We start from the raw sequence: 18,720 nt of genomic DNA on the forward strand, positions 1-18,720 counted from the left end.
TGCTGCTCTTCTGAAGTATTGTTATGGGCCCCAGAGATAAGTCACCTCTGCAGGGCTGTCCCTACCAATTATGGTGCCCTACACAGCCTGAGCACCTGCTCCCCCTCCTCCCACAGAGGGTCTGGGCTGCGCTCAAGGCCTGCAGGGCCAGGGAGGCAGGAGCTGTAGGGGGCCGCTTTGGGGGGCTCCACAGGCCCAGAGTGGCTTGGGGGATTAGCGGGGGGCCTGTTGCTGGCGGCGGGAAGTGGAGCGACCCGGCCCCAGTCTGATCCGCTCCCCCCACCCCAGCCGTGTTGCTCGGGGGAAAGGGTCCACCCCTCCCCCCCACACTCACCAGCGGCGGGGAGTGGAGCGACCTAGCCCCAGCCTGCTCTTCCCCCGCCTCAGCCCCAGACGTGTTGCTTGGGGGAGGGGGAAGGACCGCCCTCCGGACTCACTGGCAGCAGGAAGCGGAGTGACGTGGCTGGGAGCTGGCGGAGTGGAGTGGGCTGGGGCCGCATTGCTCTGCTTCCCGCCGCTGCTGGTGAGTGCGGAGTCGCTGGGGGAAGAGGCTTGGGGGAGAAGAGGTGGAACAGGGGGGCAGGCTGGGGGCGGAGCAGGGGGGAAGGCTAAGAGGCAGGGCGGAATGAATTGTCCAGGGCCCCACACACCCCTAGGGATGGCCCTGCCCCTTGCAGTGGGCGCAGCCCACGCAGGGGCCAGCCAGGAGATAGGGCTGGCTGCCGGAGCTGGCGCTGCCATATATGCAGCATACAGCTGCCTAGGGCACCATGAAATTTGGGGCAATTTGGTGCCCTACGCAGCTGCATATCCTGTGTATGCCTAGGGACGGCCCTGCACCTCTGGCAAGAATGGTTTAGCAGTAACCAGAGAGGGGGGAGAACTCTATCAGCAGCAGGAGGATCATCTTGACTTGCCCTTTACCTTGGGGAGAGGATTTTAACAAGGGGCTCCCAATAATGCCTTCCAGTCTGAGAACAAGGTTATGAATTTGAAAGAAGAATTTAGCTCTTTTGAGTCAGGAGCAGTATATGCCAGGCATCAAGGAGGCCATTTTCCATCATTGGAAAGTTTTAAAGGCAGACAGATTCTTGTTTGATGTTTTCAGACATACCAGTTTAAAGCTAATCAGGCAAAGTAATTTTCTAGTCCTCTGAGTTTTGTACTTGTGTGTTGTGCTGGCTAAAGGACCTGATATTAGCCATACTATAAAGAGCTATGAAATCTGAGATTATTGCTGTGCCCTTATGGTTCATGCAGGAACCTGTAGCGCTTTTAAGCTCAACCATCTTTATGGGAAATTGACTTGATCCAGGTAAAGGGAAGTTTTGTCAAAGTGCTCTCACTATTAAAGCTGAATAGTTTGGTAAATTTACATGGTTGCATTTCCAAAACACTGTGCTTAAAACAATTAGAGCTAAACGAGAGCCAGAGTCCTAGCAAGATTTCACTGGCAGTTCCCATTTGTGTCAATGGGAAAGATGTATCAAATTAAAAATGGTTTACAACTGCTTTATATAAGTGACAGCTGTATTAACTATTCGTACCAGACTAAAGTGTTTTACTGCTGTTTTTTAAATGTAGGCTCTTTAAAAAAAACCTGTATCATGTTAAGATATTTTTGTTATGAATAAATAGGAACATATGAACTTTATCAAATTAAACTGGGGACATATTGGTTTAATTCCTGCTCACCGTGCCCATATAACCCCACTAACTTCAGCAAGAAAATGTACATGAGCAAGGCAAGAAAGATTTGGTTTATTGTAAATAAATTTCAAATAAACCTACTATTTATTTTACAAAAGGGAAAATATTTTCAAACTACAATCCCATTAAAATGACAAGGCTCCAGTCTCATTTTCACACTGGTGCAGCTCCTTACACTCCAGCAGAGTTACTCTCAACATAAACCAGTGTATGTGAGAGCAGAATCAAACCTAGAGGTGTCAGTCCTATTTTGTTACCTGTCATTTGGTACCTGTCATTAGGGGGGCGGTCAGGAGGGAGGTGTGGAGAGATTGTAGCGATATGAGCCAGGAAAAATTATGCTTCTCGTCTATCCTTGTCTTAGATGAACAATTCTTTTTTGTCTCTTCTGTGCTTGGTGTTATCTTTGACTGGAATAAAGATTTACAAGTCTGAAAATCTGAGCAGATTTCAAATAAATAGTTTGCAAAAAAAAACCCCAAAAACCTTAAATGTAATCTATATTTTAAAACCCACCAAAACATACAGACTCTGACCTTATTTAGGATAGCATCTCCAACTACTTTACACTAATTGCAGAGGATACACGGATGTTGCTTGTAAAATACAAAGCAGAGTAGTGTAATATACTGACACTGCTGTTGTGCTCTTTTTCCAAACACGCCAGCAAAATCACAATAATAATGACAGTATGTGGGAATAATATGTAAACAGTGAAGCAATGGGACTAAACACTGGAAGAAAGGCAAGTATTAAAATAATAGAATGGATATTAGATTCGTTCAAGGCTTTCTATTACTTTTTTAACATATTTTCAAAGTAGAGAGTTTGGGGAGGCCTGGGCAAAACTTTGAAAGTGTTCTGGGACGTTCCTCTGTAGGTAAACCTATTAGCCATGTGGTCCGCTTCTGTATCTCTTGAAAGGAAAAAGCCTTTCTTTTTGGTAAAGTGCAACCATTTTAAAAACGGTGTCAGCAACAGTTTTTATGGACCATGGCCCAACATGTCTCCTTTTGATTAACACTAAACCTTTCCACTGGCTGACCACGATTAATGGACAAATCCTATTCCCTGTTTCGACACTGACTCCCTGATTTCCAAGATATGCCCCTAAGTGCAGTACTAGTTGTGTCTGACATGTCCTAAAAGTGATCACATCTCCTTGGCACTTATCTAAACAGTTGCTCTAGAAAGAGAGAAACACCAGTGGTAGCACCAAGCATTCATTCTCTATTTAGACAGAGATTTTCAGTATGAGTAGAGACTTCCCCTTTTCTCGCAGTATAACCTGGAGGAAGAATAGACTTCTTGTGTGAACATGTGCTGTAGCTGCGTTCTTGTAGAATTAAACAGTAAATTTACTTTTAGAGGCTGAACCCCTCGCCTCCCCCCCCCCCCCCCGCAGCCACATGACTTTAAAATAAACACCAGTCACTAGAGAATTACCAGCTGTTCTGGTTAGAAAAGTGTATTCATCCTCCACAGACCATAATTCCCCCACCACCAAGAATGTAGCCTAAAGGCTATAAAAATATAAATACATTTTCCATCAGGGAGATTATATTATATAGCTCCTTGATAGCAAAATTATATAATACAGGGTAGTAAAACGGCACAAAGTGTGACTGAATCAGACCATAGACTTTACAGACATCAAATTTTACTAAATATACAATCAATCAATAAATATGAAAAATAATTAAATTCAGCTGGGGAGGTGTCACTCATATGTTAAGCAATCCGCTTACAGTCCTTGACTCAAAATGATAAAAAAGTCTTGGCAACAGAGCTTGTTCTGCAGAGATCACAACTTCTTGGCCTTTTTATTATTATTATTTTGGACGGAGTTGAGATGGACAGTTAATCTCCCTGTTGATGTGAGCAAGAAAAGAAGTGGTTTGCATGTAGCTTTTCACCAAATATAAAACAAAAGGCAGTGCTTTTTCCTCTGTTAGTCTTTTTCAAAGAAGCCAACATGGAACTAGTTCTAGTGCAGAGTCCCTTAACACAGGAAGAAAATTATGGACTATTGACCTGGAATGTAGTGAAGGAATCACAACTCTACATCGGTTTAGCCTTATAACAAAGATCCTTTAAAGGGGAATGAGGTGTGCATGATCTATGTCACTTCAACCCAGATAAATTATCCAAACTACCAGGGCTAGACTAGAACCTGATAGTCTGCCCTAAGCAAGTGAAGATGTACAACTGCAGAGAGACACAATTCCTCCCCTGCTCCCCACTTGTTCTGTGGGGAGAAGCTAACTACTTCTCCCTTTTTCCCCCCGCACAGAGCACCTTCCCTATGCCCAGCCAGCTGCTCTGACTGACAAGTGGGATGGAACCAGGTCTCTTCCCACTCCCTTCCTGCCCACTATCTCACAGTGGGGAGTATCAGGAGAGCAGCCCCTCAACCAGGCCTCAAGGTTGAAGTCACAATCTGAGCAGAGAAATAAAGAAGGGGCCCTGCATTGCCAGGTGAGGGCTGTGACAATCTAGGTCTTAATTCTTTGACTACAGCTGTGAGAAATTCAACAGTTACAATTTGCCCAGGTTGTGCGAAAGGGGAAGGTTCAGTGGATCAAGAGCAAAACACACACACCTTCCTTCAGAATGCCCTTCATGCCACAGCAAGGGAATGGCAAAAGAAAGTATGTCACCATGAGAGAGAACACAGTCTGTGTCACTATGAACCAAAATGGCAGCTACCTTCCCTCTGCAACAGGGAAAGTAATGCCTCCCCCTTTATAGTTGCAGCGGAGAGATAAGTGAATAGAATCAAGCTATTTACCCAACTCCAGGTGTTCAATTTTCTTTTTAATGTTCACGTGGGTTCACATGCCATGAGTTTCTGTTTGAGTTTCACACTCAGACAAGCCCCCAAAACTCAAAATGAAATTCAGATTAAGTCACCAAGTTTTGCATTTTTCCCCACATGTGGTTCCATGAATTGCTCCTAGGCACAAGTTTTGCGCAAAAGTTTTGTGAGCTTTTCAATAAATCTGGCCTGAGTTTAGGATTCATAATGAACATGCCTGGTTTCAGATTTCATTATGAATGCTGAGCATAGCTCTAGTTTAACCTTGTTCCTGGTCATGCCCGCTTTCTCTGCGGCACTATCATTCTAGGAAACATCCATCAGAATCATAGAACAGCCCTTACCAGTTGATAAACAGTAGATAGCAAAAGTGCACCTCAGTCTATTTGGTAAAAGACTGAATTCTAGCATGAAAATATCAGGAGGATGTTTTGGTCAACAAAATATCCTGATCTAAGGTGTCGAACTGCACATGTGGGGTTGAAAGCAAATAGCACTTTACAAGCTTAGAAAGATTTCACTAGCATGTTCTTTGTATCAGTGTTAATTGTACACACACAAAAATCTACGTTAAAAGAATAGTATTAAGGTTGCAAAGTCAAGTACCCCAAAAACGAACAAGGCCAAATTTTTCTCCTGCAACCAAGTTTTGCTCAGCATGGGGCTATGTGAGGGAGCCAGTTAAAATGTCCTGATTCAAAGGGCCAGCCCCAGCTGAGAGGCTGTTCTAAGTAATGCCACCAGTGCAGGATCCTTACTGGACTGTTTGTCAGTGTTGATTAGCCATGGCAGAGTTCTACTGCACAATAATCTTCCCCATCCCAACACACTGAGAAGGGGGAGGCAAGTGACACCAGAGCTGGTTACAGCAGCTTTCCATCAGCACAAAGTTTCCCTATAACAGGGGAATTCCCAGCTGGCCATTTGTAGCCAGAATTCAGCATTGTGGAGCTTCCTGAGCAGTACAAAGGTGTTGGATCTTATTTGAAAATATGGCCCACAGACCCTGCCTGAAAGATCTCATCACCTAAGTTTTAGGCATGACAATACAAATGGCTGTGACAAATGTGGGAAGGGGAGAGGATGGGGAAGGATGAGGGTTACACAGCCCGGTGATCATGTGGTTATTCAGTTTAAGTATGTGCCAATCATGGTGGTTTAGTTGAGCTATTATAACTAATGAACTAATATAAATAAAGGAAGATTGAAAGATAAGATTGAGAGGATTATGGAGGCACAGAGCACACGCATTGTGGAAGAGGGGAATTTTCCAGGAGAAGCTATAGTCCGAGTGAAGTAGATTGGCAGACCAGACCAAGTAGAGCACTGTGCATCCACACATAGGGACAGCAGCAAGCAAGAAAGGTGCAGAGACACTAGTTTCTGAGTTAAGAAGTGGAGTCAGTGGCAAATTTCGCAGGGCCCTGAAATTAGGAATTAGTATGATGTCATTAGAAATCTTTGCGAGAGCAATTAGGGGTATGTCTACACTAGAAAAAATCGTAAGCATTTTTCTGCACTGGCATAGTTCTACTGGTGCTTTCAATGGTAGAAAACTGTAATACAGACAGGTCATGGACATTTTTACCACTGTGGCCAGAGCAAAGTTAAATGATCCAGTGATACAAACCCATGCACTGTATCTAACCTACCCATCCCAATGCTGGATCAGCAGTTGGGTTGTGCCGGTGCAGAAGAATAGTGAGTGGATATAGATGGCATAAGTTCAAAGATAAAGTGGTGTACACTGGGAAGGAAGGGAGGGCACAAGGCCTATTTTTTTGTTAGGAGGTGGGAAACTAGAGTGTGTGTACTTAAAGGGAAAGGAACCAGAAGAGAACGAGAGGCTGAGGGGAGTGAGGTTAACAGTTGGGAAGATAGGAGGTTTGGGGGTAAGAGGTGCAAAGCAGGTGAATAACCTCAGAGTCTAGGAAAAGGTGCTGGGAAGAGAACGGAGAGAAGGAAGACTTAATGGAACTAGTCTATCTTTGCAAAGGGTCTTGCTGACCCTTTGCAGAGAGGAAGGGAGCTGCAGGAAGGGAGAGGATCTTAGGAGGGAGGCCAACAAGTGATGGCGGTTGCAAGCCGGAGATGTAACATGTGGAAGAAGTAGTGGTGATAGGCAATGAAGATGGCAGAGCTGAATGAGGAGAATATATATATTTATAGTGAAGAAAAGCCATTTGGACTCAGCATTTCCTCCAGAGCAGCTCACAAGGTGTTTTTTGGGAGCAGTCAATACCTTTTGATTGGACTCATAGATCGTACAGTGTGTTTATGTTTCCTGAGCAGAAGACTGGTACAACGGAGGGCTAGTCAACAGTGGGTGTTTTTCACGGATGTAGCTGCATCAGTGCAAATTCCTACTGCACCTGTGCAGCTCACCCACATCCAAGCTGTTCTTCACATAAGAGTTACAGTAAGCTGTACCATGCAATTCACATCTTAGACCAATGCAGCACATCTACAGTAGAGATTTATATCGGGGTACACTATGTAGATATTCTGATGCAAAAACACAACAAGGTAGACAGTCTCTTGCCCAGCTCTGTTTTGCCATGAGAAATGTTGAGATTTTGAAAAAAAATTATTGTCCAAAATAGGGATGAAAAGTCAGAATCTCAAAATTTTGGCAAACTGAAAATCCAAAAAATATTAGATCAGGTTAAAATATTTCATTTCAATAATTTCAATTAGGGTGGGTTTTTGTTTTTACTTCAACTCCCTCCCCCCCCCCCCACACACACACACTTACTTTTAAAAAACCTTAAATTAACTTTTCTTTTGAAAAATAAGTTTTTGAGTCAAAAAGATGGAACTTTTTTGTTTTGAAAGTGTCAAAATAGAGATTTTTTTCCCAATTTTTTCCAAAGTGGGAAATTTGTCATAATCAAATCTTTCCTGTGAACAGTTTTGGTTTAGATGTATCAGCATTTTCTGACAAAAATCCTGACCAAATGTAGTAAACAGGCCCTTAAAGCAGCACATATGAGGTTCTAAATTATGGCAGGGGCCATTTCAGACCAAGCCTGTCACTTTTGTCTACACTGCAATTAAAAACCCACATCTGGCCTGTGCCAGCTGACTCCAGCTACCTTCCCACCTCACAGGGTCTGAGAGCCCAGGCTCCAACCTGGGCACTGACATCTGGACCGCAATTAAACAGCCCTGCAGCCCGAGCACCTTGATTCAGCTGGCACGGGACAGACATGGGTTTTTAATTGCAGTGTCGACATACCCTTAGCACTATCATCTCCTAATTCTTACCTTTGCTTACTCAATGTAGCTGAGGGTCTGGACCATGATTGGTGACTTTTGGGGGGGGGAGGAGGGCTTGTGTATTGCAGGTTGACATGATTATGGAGCAGCTAGTGGATATTCTCCAAACTTAATGGAATTTGTGAAGCAGGTGAGTGTTGCGATCCATAAGTACTTCACTACCTGCACACTTTTCACTGGACACTCCAAGGGCTGATCTTTCTCATGCTGAGGTAAGTGGGAGTTTTGCCATTGATTTCAGTGGGGCCCACTGAACTGAGACTATTCAGTGTTTCATGTTGTGGATTTGTGACAATAACATCATTACATAAACACGTGACACAATCACAAACCCATGTTCTCCTGCAAAGGTGTAGGCCTGAGTCTTGAAGGTCCTTAAATACCCAGTGCTTAATCTGTTCCTGACAGCTGTCATAAAGACAAATAAATATTACTTATGTTATTAGATGGTGAAATTCATCCATCAAACAGCAACACAAATGAGTTTCTAACTTTTTAAACTTAGCTATTGCTTCATCCTTGTTTATACTTTTCTCTTCTGTCAGTTTGGATGGGATTTTAAAAGCAGAACTGAATATTTTTTATATAAACATTTGTGGTAAGCATTGAGCCATAACTGTGTCGCAACCAAAATACAGTTGCTCAACTGCACCTGTTAGTGCAATTACTTTGACATAAAAATGTGTTCTTCAGTGTTCTCTACAGGGAAAACCAGCAGCAGCCTGTTATCCGCAGTTCCAGCTGGCAACCAATTTTGTTACCTTTTCTTGATCTTGCATAATGTTTTACTTGCAACAACAGAATTCCAGTGATAAAACTTGTTTTTCATTTGTTATCAAGTGTAAATCAAGACCAGCAATTAGATAACCTTGAAGAATGAGGCTAAACTGAACTGTGTATTTACAGTCAAATACTTCCATGGGATGTGCATTTATCAATTTCAGTAGGAGCCAGGCGTAACTGAGAGCAACGTTTTCCCTTTATTTTTATCCACAGCTAAGTTTGTGCTAACGAGAATCACAGAAATGTAGGGCTGGAAGGGACCTCAAGAAGTCATCAAGTCCAGCCCCCTGTGCTGTGACAGGAGCAAGTAAACCTAGACCATCCCTGACAGCTGTTTGTCCGGCCTGTTCTTAAAAGCTTCCAATGATGGGGCTCCATGAACTCCCTTGGAAGCCTATTCCATAGCTTAACTACGCTTATAGTTAGAAAGTTTTTCCTAATATCTAACCTAAATCTCCCTTGCTGTAGATTAAGCCCATTCCTTCTTGTCCTACCTTCAGTGGACATGGAGAATAACTGATCACCATCTTCTTTATAACAGCCCTTAACACACTGCAAGACTTATCAGGTCCCCCCTCAATCTTCTTTTCTCAAGAATAAACATGCCGAGGTTTTTGTAACCTTTCCTCATAGGTCAAATTTTCTAAACCTCTTTGTTGCTCTCCTCTGGTCTCTTCCTAATTTGTCCACATCCTTCCTAAATTGTGGTGCTCAGAATTGGGTACAGAACTCCATCTGGGGCCTCACCAGTGCCAAGAAGAGCAGGCCAATTACCTCCTTTGTCTTACATACAACGTGCCAGTTAATACACCCCAGAATCATATTAGCCTTTTTTGCAGCTGCATCACATTAAATTAATGGAGATATCCCATCTCCTAGAACTGGAAGGGACCCTGAAAGGTCATTGAGTCCAGCCCCCTGCCTTCACTAGCAGGACTAAGAACTGATTTTGCCCCAGATCCCTAGGTGGCCCCCTCAAGGATTGAGCTCTCAACCCTGGTTTTAGCAGGCCAATGCTCAAACCACTGAGCTATCCCTCCCCCCCCACATTGACGACTCACATTCATTTTGTGGTCCACTATAACCCCTAGCTCCTCTTCAGTAGTGCTACCACCTAGACAGTTATCCCCCATTTTGTAGTTGTGCATTTGATTTTTTCCTAAGTGAAGTACTTTGCACTTGTATTTACTGAGGAGAGAAGGTAGCAGCCTACTGAAAGTGTTATTATCTTGTATATTCCTAGATGTTCTTCCACAATACTAAGTGGAGGGAGACTTTTAATTAGGGAAGATGACACTTGTAAGACCCAGATCATGAGCAGCGCTTATGCGTGTGCTAAGAAGCCTTCCTCCACTAGGGCAGCTCTGCAAAGGCTTCTCAAAATAGCAGTCCCTGTGCATTGGGCAATGCAGATGTTACCCCCAGTTGCTGCAGCTTAGGTTATCTGTGGGGACTGAACCCAGAACGTCTGTATCCAAAAGCTTGAACCTAGCTCCTTTTGCTCAGAGGAAATAGCAGACTTATTCATCTTCTACACATGGTGTAGCCACTAGAGGGGAGGCATGTTAGCGTGGGTTACATAGGGGAGCAAGACTATGCCTGCCTGAAGCAACGTCTCTCCAAATCTTCTCCTAGGATAGTGCACCTCTGTACTATGCGCTCTACAGAGCAATAGCACAAATGCCACAATCTCGCTCTTAATATTTATTGTTTCTAAGCTACCACAGAACACGTACAGTGCCTAACACAGACTGTAGTCTAGAGTAAATGGCATAGGAATTAGAAAGGAGGAAAAGTGGGGAACAAGCAGATAGGAGGATATACAAATTTTCTCAGTAAAATGAGAGAAAAGGATGTTGAAGGTGAACTGAAAAGCCTGCCAAGATTTTATTTCAGGCTTAAAGCCCTGACACTGCAAGGGGCTGAGTGCTCCCTGTAACAAATGGGAGTTAAAGGGTACTCAGCACCTCACAGGAGGTGGTCAGAGCCTCATAAGATAAGACCCCTACAGCAAATTGTGGAGAGGGCAGGAAAATTCTCTGCATCTAAAGAAACTCACAGAGTCAGCTGGTGAAATCTTGGATGCACCCAGGCCTTTCATGCCATGGGACAAGATGGACCTTTTAAGGGAATTTGAGGAGTGGAATTTGGGTGACCTGAAAGCAGAGAGACAAAACTGAAATGTAAGAGATTTGTTCAGAGCCCATTGACAGCAGTGAGTAATTAGAAGAGGAGCCCAGAGAGCTTTTGTTATTTTTAAAAAATAATTTTACCTTTATAAATCAGAAAATAAATGGAAAACAGCAAAAGGCTCAGAAGAGGATACTTGAGGAAACAGGGTTCTTCTTTAAAACTTGCAAAGCCAACATTGGATAATAACAGAAGGAATAAATGTCAGGGGGGAAAAAAAACCATTGTGTACAGTGCTAGCAAAAGGGCATTACTCATAGCTTGATATAAGCAGCCAGCAACTCCCACCTGGCAACAAAAGTCTTTGTAAAGAAAAATATTCTGAAACTACTGCAGTTGATAACTGAGGCCTGTTTTGGGAAATGCCTTCAGGATCTAACTGTGATTGCAGCAGAGGGAGAGGAAATGACATGTTTGTATCCAAAATAGCTAAAAGTCCAACAATACTTGAGACGTTTCAAAATAGTAGATGCATTCAGAACTGAAAAGCAAACATAATTGGATCTGTAATGTGATATGCACCATCCAAATATATTTTTCTATCCATTTGCCTGGGTCTGAGCTGGGGAGATTGAAGGAGGCTCACTTGTACCTTTCTAATCAAACTACTTCACCCTAAGTCAACTGGGCACATACCAGAAGCAAATGTACTGGAACAAATGGAAAAAGTGCAAACTGAAAATGAAGCATTAGAGTTAAGTCTAGAAAAGGTGTTCATTCATATAGGGCCCATGCCAAAGCCCACTGAAGTCAATGGGACTTGTTCCACTTAGTTCAGTGGGCTTTGGCTCAGTCTCATACAGCTAAATCCTTGCCCTGGCATGTTTACAGTATGATTTAGAACTGCACAGCCAGACTCAAAGACATGGTTCATAACCTTAAAAAAAAAAAAGAAAGCTACTGGACAGCAAATTATGGCCCCAGTTCTGCAATTGTCTCTGCATAGGTGTTAGCCACAACATCAGTACTAGGCCAGACAACCATATAGAAGGCCAAGAATCAGGGCAAGGGCATTTAAAGGGGCACAAAGTGTTACCTATGGACACTGACATTTTGGGGCAAAATTAACATTTTTGCAATAAGGTCAAGAGCTTTAGAAAATATTGCAAGCATAATTTTTAGTGTTGCTACAGCAGGACTTGCCAACCTCTTAAAAGGAAATATATTAAAATGGAATCAGTACAGCAGAGAGCAACAGGAATAGCAAGGTACTTGAAAGGATCTTCATGTTGAAAGAGATAAAGGAATTTAAGTCTATATTTTGGGGGAAAGATGGACAGGGAAAGTGTGAAGAGGAGTCCTTGTTAAGGAGATGGAATACGGGTGCAAAGCGAGAGCCTATTTACGACAAGTCTATCTGGAATAAGGCAAACTGGAAGATTTAAAGATACACAAATTGAAATTAGAGGGCCCATCCCTTGCGGACAGAATTTCTTTACATGCTGTGCTTGCCACCTTTTGATAAGCCCATCCCCTACACTCAAAATAACCATTTAAACTGGGAGGGGAAGGGGAGAAGCACTGAATCAATCATGGATAAATATGTACTGATCCCTTCTTCCATTGTAAGCAAGAGCAGGCTGAATTACGCACAAACTTCTCTAGCATACAATTCACTGGGACCACAAGCAGGAGATTTTACACTGCATTGTGCAACCTCCACACAGGTATTTTATTGGCTATTTGCTGTGACATGAACAACGACACAGAACACATTTATAGCTTAATAACTATCCAAGACTAAAGGAAATTTCTTTGCCAGTAATAAAGGTATTTCCTAGGAGGACAATAGAGCCTGATTCTCTGATGCCTTGCCCCTTGTGAACTCATTTACCCCACTGCCAATCGGGTGTAACACGCTACCGTTCTGATGAGGCAGCATTCTATACTCAGCATTCTAGACTCCCAATGACTTCAATGGGGCCAGGATTCACAAGCCTCCCCAGGGAAGTTTTATTTCCTTTAGGCTTGAGCTTAGCACCGTTTCCCCTCTGACACACACACACACCCCACCCCTCACACTAGGCACAGACACAGGAAAGAAGTCGCCATTTTGAAGTAAAAAGTTGTGTATAGTGAGTTCCAGGGGGTTGGGGGAGTTGAAATAGTGGAATTGATTCCTCTTCATATGTTCTGAATCTTTGTGAGCACAGGGTTAGTGAGCAACATGGATACTGTAAGAGGAGATGTGTCTATCTAATGGGGGATATCCCTGTTTTCTTCATTATCCTTCTTTATCTCCCCAAGCAGGTTTCCACCACACTCCCAGAAAGACTTCCTCGCTGACTCACAAAAACTCCAACAATGCTCAGGGGAGACTTTCAAAGGCACAGATGGCAGGGAGGTGCCCAGCTCTCATTGACAGTCAATGGCAGTTGGGTACCTAACTGGTCTTTGTGCCTGTGAAAATCTCCCCCTTCATCCTTTACATCTTTGTATTTAAGAAAAAGTCAAGGTTATTGTGGCTTCTTGCAACCTCAGCATTGCAGCCATGGGCAAGAGATTGCCATTAGTGGCATAAATTTCACCACCCTATTGCAAGGAGGCAGAGAAAATTTGCCTCCTGGGCTCTACAGGAATAGATTAGAAGCACCCTACTGCTGAGGTAAGAGCTGTACCCTTGTGCAATCCAGATGTAACATCCTGCTTGGACGGAGACTGGGCTGCTGTGGAACAAGGACTTCTGGTAGGTCTGTATGGGTCTCATCCACTCCTTCCACTGTTCAACCTCCAGACAGACTTGTTCCACTTCTTGCCCCCTGCTATGAAGCCTCCTACCCCATCTGTTACCCTCCAATGATGCATTAGTCCTTCCACCTGACACCACTCCCCCTCCTGCATCCTCTCTGTGCCATATCTCTACCCCCAACCCCATTGCACCTTAACTCACTACTTCACAGAGACTCATTTCCCCTCTTGTCCCTTCTCATTGCTCCCTAAGAGGCTCAATATCAGCTTTCCTCCCAAAAATATAAACTCAGCTGTGTTGCTAACTATACCACTCTGAAGCACCTGGGATCTTTTGCACCTGAGGCAGGGAAAAGGAGCTATTGTTTCATGAAACAGCTCTGAGGTACTAAGCCCACTGCCTCAGGCTGAGGTAATGGGTTGGGTGATCAAATCAGGTGGGGATAATTGTGCTGCTGGGAATGAGGCAGGAGGATGCTATTGGGGGAAGGTACAGTGCATGGGAAGGAAGGGCACTTAGTTCTGATTAAGGCCCTTCGTTTTCAGTTTAAACCATTTTTTACCAGAAAATTTCCAGGTTTTACAAAAAGTATTATTCAGTTTTACAAGAATACATTAGTCTGTGTGTATATGCAAAGCTACCTGTTGAAGTAAGGCTACATATTAGTCTAGAAGATACACACAATAAATGCACGCAAGCTCTGAAGTGCGTGCACATCTGAACATACTGATGAATCTCACACCCACCACATACACATATCAAGTTGTTAGCAGATAACAGTTTACAGATTTGACACACTAAAATGAGATTAGAGATATATTGTTTTCTTAAACTCAGAAGTGGCGTGTTTTGAGTTCTGTTTTAATTCTGCAGCAAACCACATTGATTAACAGAATTCAAAGCATTAATCTACTGAATACTTTCCCCCATCTTTCTGTCCACCAAAATAAACCCCCATATTTACCCAGAAAAATTATTAATAGTTTTTTGCACTGATTTTCACCTGTTTTTGTTGTGGTGGTAATAAACACTGATAAATTCCCAGGAAAAATTAAATGAAATAAAAGCTTAAAATGAAGGGCCCTCGTTATGACACAAGGGCCACTTGGAAATTGCATTTGGGAGACTGCCCATTAATCATTGTGCCCCAGGGCTGCCGCTACCTGCGACCTATTTGCACCAGACCTAGATGAGAGCATAATTTTACCATTTGGCCTCCACAAAAAGGGGGTTTGGTTTGGTTTCAGTCAAGCCCTGCTCCAAAGATAGTTTATTTTCACAAAGGGAAAATGAAAACATCATTTTACCAGCTGGATCTAAGAACTGGGCCTTATCCTTCCCCTGCCCCTGCTATGGGGGGAAAAGCAGTCTAACAGAAATATTTACTCTAGTTAACTGTAACCTATGTTTAGCAGTTTGGAGGCCAAATTCTACAACTGAATCAACATACTCTGATCTCTTATTATGACTTTTATATCATTTTCTCTAGCAATAAATAGTTAGGGTTTCATTCCAAATCTCTGCAGTTCCATTATAAACACTGCTCATTAGCAGTTCGCTGTAAGGCACTGAGCTTATTTCTTAGTTTCCAACAACCTGACAGAAGGAGCATTGAATTTACTCAGGAAGCAGGACAATGGCAGATTGTGCAGGTTTGCTTTCCCAAGCAACCTCACACACATAAGAAATATACATCTAAAAAGTTCAAACCTGAGGTGGTAATATAAATGCACTGGTAATATAAATGCACTGTATATAGTACACAATCACGTATCCTGACAGCAAAACTTTCGAAGAGTTTGTCAGGCAATGAAAGAACCAAAAGAAAGGAGTATGAAAACCTCTCTTTCCTCCCACTTCTTTTTAAATGCTCTGTGTTTCTTGTCAAATTACATCACTAGTTTGGAAACTAGTCAGCTACTCATCCTGCTTGTACCAATAAATGAAGTAGCAAGAGTTGGGGGAAAGGGGGAAGCATACCACAGTATCTCAGTAAACATGAAGTTTGTCACCAAATGTGGACATAATTATGACCAGCCTTTTGCTCTATTGGGTCATATTCCTACCATGTTCTGGTCAATATATACACATACAAAAACCTAGGTTCAAAGGACATTCGTGCAAAATCACTCACTCAAAAACTAGGAAATGTGCCTGTGCAACCTTAATTCAGTCCCTTGTGAGTATGCATTATTATACAGTCTTTAACTACATGATAACAGGCTATTTTTTCCACAGGACCCTTGCCTCATTCAGTGCATAGGATGCATGGTGCTCTAGCAAGTATTCAATATTTCATTTTAGCCTCATCATTCAAAGCCTCGTGCCTTATTTACTTTGCAGATCAGCCACTAGAGAGCAATGTGACACACACACTTTGCCAGGGGGTTTCACAGATATATTTGCTGAATGCAGAGGAATGGTGAGATGCAAGAATCTTAGCTTCCATTCCAGCCTGTGTTCTATTGTAGTGACAGACCCTCCTGCACCTGTTTCCCCCAAGCGTGACCATTTCTGCCCCCTCCCATCCAGCCTGCCCCTTTCCTAGTCCTGTCTGTTCCTTGTCCCCATTGGTTCCTCATCCCAGTCTCCTTTAACAGCCAGGCCCAGTCTCCCACTGTAGGCTCCCTGTCTAGATCCTAGTCTTCCCTCCACTCTCTCTACCAGTCCTAGGTCTCCCCCATGCTCTTCACGCAAGCTCAACATGCCACACTCCCATCCCCAGTCTTGTACCCATCTCTTTGCACTCCCCCAACTCCTCATCCAATCAGTCTTCCCACTACAACCCTTGTCTCTCTGTTCCCACATCAGCTCCTTGTCCCAACTTATTCCCTCTATCACCCCGGCACCTGCAGGTCTAGCTCTTGTCCACTATGCTGATTCCTGGATACAAAGTGAAGGAAAGAAGCTGGGTGAAAAATCACTAAGTGTATGTCTATGCTGCAGATGGGAGTGTCTCCCCCAGCCCAGATACGTGCTACATCTGCTCAAACTAGTGTGCTAAAAATGGCACCATGGCCTATGGCTCAGACTAGCCACGCAAGTACATACCCAGCAGTAGGGGAGGCTTATCCTTGGGTGGCTAGCTCATACCACTGCACATACTGTAACTTCCATGCTGCTATTTTTAGCGCAGTGGCTCAAGCAGAGCTAGCATGTGTCTATCTATCCATGCTGGGAGGCTCCAGTGGCGACTTAGCCGAAGAGTTCTATCATGGCTTCACAGGCCCAGGCCAGGCTGTAGAGAGGAGGTTAGAGAAAGCAAATGCACCATGAGCAGTTCCTGGAGACATTCTGCCTTTGGCGTATCCAGCCAGAGAGAATGTCTTTGGCAGGCAGCAGAGAAGGGAGTATGCTCAGGTGTAATTCCTAAACCTCCCTTATTGGAGGCGTCGTGTGTGCTCCCCTCCCTTACAAGTGTCATTCCTTTGGAGAGACTTGTATTGCTGGCAGCCCTTGAGCTTCCCATGCCCAGTGTACAAGCGGAAGGAGAGCATTTTACATCCTCACCATCTCTTTGTGCAATCACACAAGCCAGCCACAATCTCACCCGAATATTGTGAAGTCCTAAATTAGGTTTCTTAGAATAAGGAAATAATAGTTGGGGTGTGTGTGTGGGGGGGGGGGGAATCCAAGGGCAAGCATTAGTAGTAACTGGGCTCACCAAACTGATCAGATATTCAGAAGAGAGCAGGATCAGTTAAGAAAATAGCTAATTCATCTTGTTGAAATCATGACAGCAATATCAGCAGAAGAAACAGAGAGAACATGAACGGAATGAGCCAAGATATGACAACAGGTCAGACTGGGAAGAAGCAGCATGCTGAATGGCATCCACACTGCAAGAAGAAAGAACTTCCTAAATCCTACTGATCTTCTTGTAAAAGAACATAGTCAACTGGAGGGTCAAAACTTTTTTTTAAACCCTGAGGAAAAATGGCCTTTCAACTAAAATGAAAATGTTCATGGAAAAATGTTAAAAATTTCAAAACACACCCCAAACACACTGGAAATTCAAAAAAATGTGGGGGTGTTTGTAAAAAAATTTTAAACTAAACATTTTTTTAAATAAAAGCCAAAACTTGTTCAATTACATATTTAATTTTTTTATAAATGAAATTATGAAGACAAAAATCCTATGAAAAATTATCCTAGTTTTTCAGCTAGTTCTACTAGTCATTCATTTCTACATTTTCCCTGAGTGTGAACCAGAGGGCCAGGAAGAAGGCACTTAACATAGATAATCTAACATTTCAGGGCCTCCAAGGAATAAAAATGTAATTTAATTGAACATGAAATTGTTGGACAGAGTAAGCTAAAACTTTTCATACAGGTTATATTGGAAGAAACACTTAGTTTCTTCACTCAGCCCTTTAGTAGATTTCCACTGCCACCCCTCATAATGGGAAAGCAGCTATCACAGGTTATATAGCTCAGATGAACCATAGCTGAGAGAAAGACTTCTTTCTTTCTAGAAACCAGAGGCCTCATCCACTGAGGTAAATGCATTCAAGGCATGGGAGATCAATTTTATTCAGTCAATCTATTTAAAAAAATTAAAAAGTAATGTAGAGTTAGTAACAAAGGAATGTGAAGCAAACAAGTCAGTATTTTCATCTATCAAATTATTAATATAAATAGCTCCAAAGTTGCAGCATTAGAACCTGGAGTTCAACAAAATGGAATTTTGAATGAGATCAAGTTATCATCCAGAAATGGGAAACTGTTTTCTGATAGAACTCCAGAGAACACTGTCACATAATCCCGAGTGGAGACTGTGACAAACTAAGTGTGTTGCCTCAGCAACCCAGGATGTTAAAAGAATCAATTACTGCATTAATAAAGTTAAGGACTGAAGGTTGAGAGGACTGATAAAAATGCAAATTGAAATGGCCAAAAATCCACAAAGGACAAGCAATGGAGATGAACCCAGAAAGCAGTTCAGCCAGGAAGTTAGCTAGTGAATCAGAAGAATGATGAATGACAAGGAGTCTTTGAAAAATGTGATGAAAATACTGATACCGAACTGCACACAAATGACATTAAAGAACCAGGCCAGGAACAAGGAAAAAGGATAAATCCATCACTGCTACCCAACAGCTTAAGGGACTATGAAGCTGGTGGTTATTTTTTTTTTTTTCAAACACACTGGGAATGAAATGGCCAAGAGATGACCACACCTCCATCAACACAGACATAAGAGCGGCTGAAGCAACAGAATAAGTCTTAATAAAAAATTATTTAGGTAACT

General features: G+C 42.8%; 1 long non-coding RNA gene across 2 annotated transcripts; it reads left to right on the forward strand.

The window, feature by feature from the left end:
• The first annotated feature begins 482 nt into the window (after positions 1–482).
• LOC117878455 lies at positions 483–17,429 on the forward strand. 2 transcript variants are annotated; one of them, XR_004645984.1, is made up of 3 exons: positions 483–523; positions 7,876–8,019; positions 17,210–17,429. It is a non-coding gene; the product is annotated as an uncharacterized LOC117878455 (long non-coding RNA). The 2 variants fall into 2 exon arrangements; XR_004645983.1 differs by lacking the exon at positions 483–523 and adding an exon at positions 633–4,188.
• The last annotated feature ends 1,291 nt before the right edge of the window (positions 17,430–18,720 follow it).

Source organism: Trachemys scripta, chromosome 1 (assembly GCF_013100865.1).
Source record: "Trachemys scripta elegans isolate TJP31775 chromosome 1, CAS_Tse_1.0, whole genome shotgun sequence".
Classification (NCBI taxonomy): Eukaryota; Metazoa; Chordata; order Testudines; family Emydidae; genus Trachemys; species Trachemys scripta.